Source organism: Triticum aestivum, chromosome 3D (genome assembly GCF_018294505.1).
Source record: "Triticum aestivum cultivar Chinese Spring chromosome 3D, IWGSC CS RefSeq v2.1, whole genome shotgun sequence".
NCBI classification, from domain to species: Eukaryota; Viridiplantae; Streptophyta; class Magnoliopsida; order Poales; family Poaceae; genus Triticum; species Triticum aestivum.
In genome coordinates this window covers 450,217,247-450,223,246 of record NC_057802.1, presented here as the reverse complement: position 1 = coordinate 450,223,246, position 6,000 = coordinate 450,217,247, and the positions used below count along the sequence as shown (strand labels likewise).

At 45.5% G+C, this 6,000-nt stretch overlaps 1 pseudogene; it reads left to right on the top strand.

Annotated features, from left to right (window-relative positions):
- Nucleotides 1-397: 397 nt before the first annotated feature.
- On the top strand, nucleotides 398-1,195 carry LOC123074918 (cytochrome c oxidase subunit 3-like; annotated as a pseudogene).
- Nucleotides 1,196-6,000: the final 4,805 nt, after the last annotated feature.

The following is a 6,000-nucleotide window of genomic DNA, read 5'->3' as shown; positions in this document are numbered from 1 at the left end:
GAGAAGCCGTACCGGAGTTGGAGTTGCATCGTTGCATCGCAGTCTAGGCCGTGTCCACATCAGTGTCCCTGTGAGATGGAGTCCTTCTACGTCGTATTTCCGCTGCCGCGTAGCTTTATCGTCGTGCTCGAGGCACTTATCATGTTCAATAAATAATGTACATATGTGCAGCAGCACCGTCCGTGCCGCTTGGCCTCGCTACTTGATGTATTATCGAACCTATGTATCAATAAAGCGGTTGTCCTTTTGTACCAAGTTGTTGTGTGTTGCCAGAAGACTTGATCTCTGGGCTGGCAATGCAAGGTAAACCGGTCGCTCTGAGCCGGGGTGCCACACTTCTTTACCACTTGGGTATGGGGGTGAAGGGGGTTTACATACAACCTGGACAAAGTGGTTTATGATTGAATCTCAGAGGCATTCTTATCATTTGGTAGATCCAAGTCCATGGCCTATTTTTGGTTCACTCGGAGCTTTGGCAACCACCTTTGGAGGTGTGATGTACATCCACTCATTTCAAGGGGGTGCAACACTTCTCAGTTTGGGCCTAATATTTCTCCTTTATACCATGTTCGTATGGTGGCGGGATGTTCTACGTGAATCCATGTTGGAAGGGCATCATACAAAAAAAGTTGTACAATTAGGACCTCGATATGGTTCTATTCTCGTCATACTCTCGGAGGTTATGTTCCTTTTTGCTTTTTTGGGCTTCTTCTCATTCTTCTTTGGCACCTACGGTAGAGATCGGAGGTATTTGACCCCCAAAAGGGATTGGGGTTTTTGACCCTTGGGAAATCCCTCTTCTTAATACCCCTATTCCCCATTCATCTGGAGCTCCCGTCACTTGGGCTCATCATGCTATACTCGCGGGGAAGGAAAAACGAGCAGTTTACGCTTTAGTAGCAACCATTTCACTAGCTCTAGTATCCTCTGTCTTTCAAGGAATGGAATATTACCAAGCACCCTCCACTATTTCGGATAGTATTTATGGTTCTACCTTTTCCTTAGCAACTTGCTTTCATAGTTTTCATGTGATTATAGGTACTCTTTTCTTGATCGTATCTGGTATTCGCCAATATTTTGGTCATCTGACCAAGAAGCATCACGTTGGTTTGAAGCAGTTGCATGGTACTGGCATTTTGTAGACGTGGTTCGGTTATTCCCATTTCTCTCTATCTATTGGTGGGGAGGTATATGAAAGAAGGGAACAAATAAGTGGATTGAGGAATAAATGCTCGAAGACAAAGAGAACTTCTCCGGGTACTCAAGACATTGTGTTTGGAGAGGTGTAGATTGTAGATTCCAGCCGAGAAGACCACGAAAAGATAAGGATAAAGAGAAATGTTCCCATTTTTAAATAGATTGAAATTCACTAAAGACCCCTCAGTTTTTAGCAGATACCTTCCTCAAATCAAGAGGATTGTAAACTGAAAATAAGAAAAATGGTTCATTCGTTTTTAGGAACCTCGTTTACAAAGTTACATAAAGATATCGTCATAAATTTCTTATTTCGAAATCTGGGGGAGAAGGGGCCTGCTGAGCTCTGTCTGCATTTAATAACAAACAGGTACCATTGCGAGAGGTTCATTTGGGTTGTTGGTCATATACAAGAAGTGCAACGGATCCAGAATGCAGCGGAGAAGCTGAAGCAAGCTTTTGTCTGGAAAGAGCAAGCAACAATGGCAAAAAAGGCCCTTGATGATGCCAAAGAAAATTTTGCAGAAGCATCAAATTATTATCAACAAGCCGCTGCAGAAGCGGACAAACCACTGCTCTAGTCGCTCTTAATAGTCCCTTGGAAGAAGCGCTCCATATCTCTCTCCCTATGCCTTTTTTTTCTTTTCAATTTGCTCGTGATTTTTGTTCTTTCAGGTTCAAGTTTGTATTTTTGGTCATTTAAAAAATAACTCTGTTTCGTATAGTTGTTTTTGTGTAGTGATCTCTGTTCATGGAGATCACGAGGCCACTGATACCCTATGTGGATAGGTGGGATAGAAGAGTGGGCAAGTGGGCTTCTATCAAAAGATACCGCTATCGCTACGCTCATATACGTCAAGGAAAGGGAGGGAGCGAAAATATACTTTAATGTTTCCACCTACTCTCTTTTATAACACAGGGGTGAGTTAAGTATAGGGATGATCCACTCGTCGTAAGATCCTGATTCTAGATCACATCCCTTGATGAGTAGATCATTCGTGTCTTACTGGTCAAAGGTAAGAAAGAACCTCTTGATATCGAGTTTAATAAATAATAGGTCGCTATTTCAAATAGGGATTTTGGAATTTAATAAAGCTTGGGTGGTGGGAAGAGGAGCAGGAACATTTGCACTCGACAGGTCTATTGGGCCGCTTCTGGGAGATCATCTTTTCTTTCAGATTCTTGCTATTTTTTGGTATCATGACATAAACTCTCCTTTTCTTGTGCTCTTTATCTTATTATTTGCACTCTTCTTTTCGTGGTGAAACATATTTCAATGATGGACGGTTCGAGACGCAACCAGAGAGGCGATTATGGCGACGACTTGGGCGATGGGCTCCCTGCCGATGAGATGGCCCTCAACGACGGAACTCTGGATGATGTGATGGTAGGAGACGGGGGATGGCCTTCCCTCTACATCCCCGGCCTCCTGGCGGTGGGGCACCTCTACTATCAGAGGGGATCACTCCTCATGCAAGGTACGATTCGCAGACTGTTGTTGCTCGATGACGAGGGTAGAGTGGTGGACAGTTGTGGGCTGCACGCCGGCGAGCTGATTTCATGGCGATCGGTGGTCTGGTTCCCGTGTCATGTGGTACACGTTGGGTACATGATTTCTCGTGAGGTTGGGGGATACGATGGGGATTCCAAGGCAAACGTCCGCCATGAATGCGAACGGGAGGTGGACAATAAACCCCCCCCCCCCACTCGATGGTGAGATGATGCACTCCAAATCAATTCCCCCACCCACCACACCGCCTAGCGACCCAATTCAATGAGAGGAGGGAGAGGATCCGGTGGAGATGGCCGACTAGAGGATGAGGATGGAGCGAGCCATGGTGGAGCTCGCAAGCGGAGACGGCATGAGGCTGGAGAGGGCGCGAGAGATTGTCTCCTGGTTCTCAACCAGGAAGGAGATGCGACGCGCGGCGAAAGTGGTCTTCAGGAACCTGGCGATGGAAGAGGACGAGAGGCCCACTCCAAACGGGATGACCACCCCGTCAGGCGCGCCGGTGAGCTCCCTTGCTTCTCTGGTGTGGGCTATGGAGGAGACAGAAGTTGGGAATCCATTGCAGAGGGAGAAGTGGTGGGCCTTCCGTTCCCACTGCCACTTCCCGGCAGGACCGAAGGAGTTTGTTGTGGGGGCGCTGATGGCAATCCCCACCCCGAGGACGCACTAGTTGCCGATCCCAATTGAAGACAGCGAGGAGGAGATAGAGTCAGACAATGGAGATATAGAGGAGACGGCAAATCTAATGAAGGAAGGAGAGAGGGGGAAGGGGAAGAAGTAGAAGACCCACACCCCTCGTCCCTCCCCACACTTCTTGCATCGATCGCCGCGCCTCCTCGGTCTCACTCGATCCGCGGCAGCGGAATAGGCCTCTCCCCCACCGGCAATCGTTTTTGGTTGCTCGCTGGGGATGAGGCTGACGAGGAGACTGGGGACTCGTCAGATTCAGCGGGTAAAATTTCCAAACTTGCTAGAAATTCCTATTACTTACATTATGTCGATGAAAATGGCAGTGATAGGGGAAATCAACGGAAATAAGCTAAAAAGATAGAAAGAACAACAAAAAAAGAGACATTAAACATCAAAAACTAAGTGGGATATTGGATCCTACCAAGATAAGTTGCAAGGAAGAGGAGATAAAAATGATAGAAAGTAGGGTAAGTAATGGCTGTCGAGATGGTCAAGTAGTCAAAAAAAGAATGGAAATGATCCCAAATATACCTAATTACTGGTCAGGAATTGGGCACGATGATCACATTCTTACTGTATCTGAATGTGTGGTGAGTACTGTGACTGACAGACAAAACACTAGATATATGGATCAGATAGATATTTTTGACGATGAGATTTTAGAAAATTGGGTTGCTGACTTAGAGGGATGGATGGGCTTAAGGCCTAGCCCAAATGCTGAAGACACATACAAAAAAAATAAGCTCTCGGGAGCCTTTGCCTATATAAACAGCTCCCTCTCCCCTCATTAGGGTTTGCTAAAGGGAGGGCGGACAAATTAGGGTTTCTCACCTTGCCGCTGGAGGAATAAAAGATAGATGGATAGGTTTGGAGGTCGCCTCGGAGGTGGGGGAGATTCGGTAGGGGGAAGAGAGGAATGGCAGTACAGAAAAAAAGAGGAAGAAGGTGACAGATTTAGAAGCTACAACACAAGAGAGAGAGCAAGAAAGAATGGGGGCAAGGATCTCGCAGCAGCAATACCCATATGTGACAAGATCTGGAACAATCAATGGTGCGCGTCAGTCCTAAACAAATGGTTTTTAACCCCTTTCCGCGACGGCATTTGGTCCGTCGCCAAGTGAGTGTGTGCGATAGGGTGTCCTTCCCACACGACCCAGAAACCGTCGGGGATATGGAGCAGTGATCCAGAGGCCTTACAAAATGTAATCGTATGCGATGTAGCACACACTAAATTCTTTCGCACGTGTGGTATCGATGATTAAGCGTTTCTAATGACGCAGTGAAACCATACGGTCTGTCGTAACGAACCGTTTGGGAAACAGTATGTAAGGCACACGGGCCAACATATGAACTGTGTGCAATTTGTGCCCCATCGCACACGCGTTTTCTGCGTAACCCGTCTGCCATGCTAGACTCCATCGCACACGTTTGCCAACAATTACCGTCTGCGATAATGTTCTATCACAAACGGTTCAGGAGCCCCTTCGCACACATACAAGTGCTGCAGACCATTTGTGATTTGTTGGGTATCATCGATGGTTGCCGCACGAGTGACGTGTGCTTTTCGTTTGGGATCCCACACGTTTCCTGAAAAATTATGACTGGGATTGTACTTTGCATTGGGCACGGTTTACTCCCGGTTCTCGTGTGCGATAACGCGATATCACAAATGGTTCCGGAGACCCTACGCACACGTAGTAGCGCTGCAAATCGTTTGCGATCTGCTGTGTATCACCGACGGTTCCGCTACGATTAACGTATGCTTTCCGATGTGGATCGCACACACTCATTTAGTTGAACTATGTGCGGTGCAATTGCTAGGTTAAAACAAAATTATCTCATTTTGAATCGGCACGCAAAAAGAAAATTCGCCACAATATTCAATTAAACAAATAAACAAAAATATCCTATTTTGAATCGGCACGCAAAAAGCAAATTCGCCACAATATTCAATTGAACAAATAGTGTCCACAGGAAGAACATTCATCAGATTTCGCAACAATTGCAATTGAACATATGGTAGCTAAATTCCAATGATTTTTTCACACATGTATGCATTACATAATTAATCATAGTGTACGAAATACGAAGACCTCATCAGATGGAAAACAATGGATCCATGTGTTATATGTTTAGCGGCTAACTCTTACTCAATGTTTCAGGAGAATGCATGCTGAAATCTTCATTATCACCAGTGGGATTGATGTAGTGATCCAGGAAGAAGTCGCAGATAAATCTCCGAATCATCAGCAATTCACCAGCCGGGAGCGGTTCAGGGGTCCTCAGTTTTAAGATGAGCTGCAGTATTTTTAAGATCAGAACGTGCCATATTAGTGGAGTAGAAGATATTAATTAAGATAGACTTACTGGTACTAATTCGCGAGGATCATCACAACTATCAGCAGATTTGCAGATGGAGATCATGTGTGTGCAAACATAGTATCCACAAAGGTTGGTCCCTGCTTCTTGTTGTGGACACTGAATTTTTTTGTACAGAATTAGTCATGTATTTGTCCTGTTAGGAACAACCTAACCGGTGTTAGATGTATTATTTTTTCTTTGGACAAAATAGAAAGAGGTTTATTTAGAAGCTTGAACATTTGACT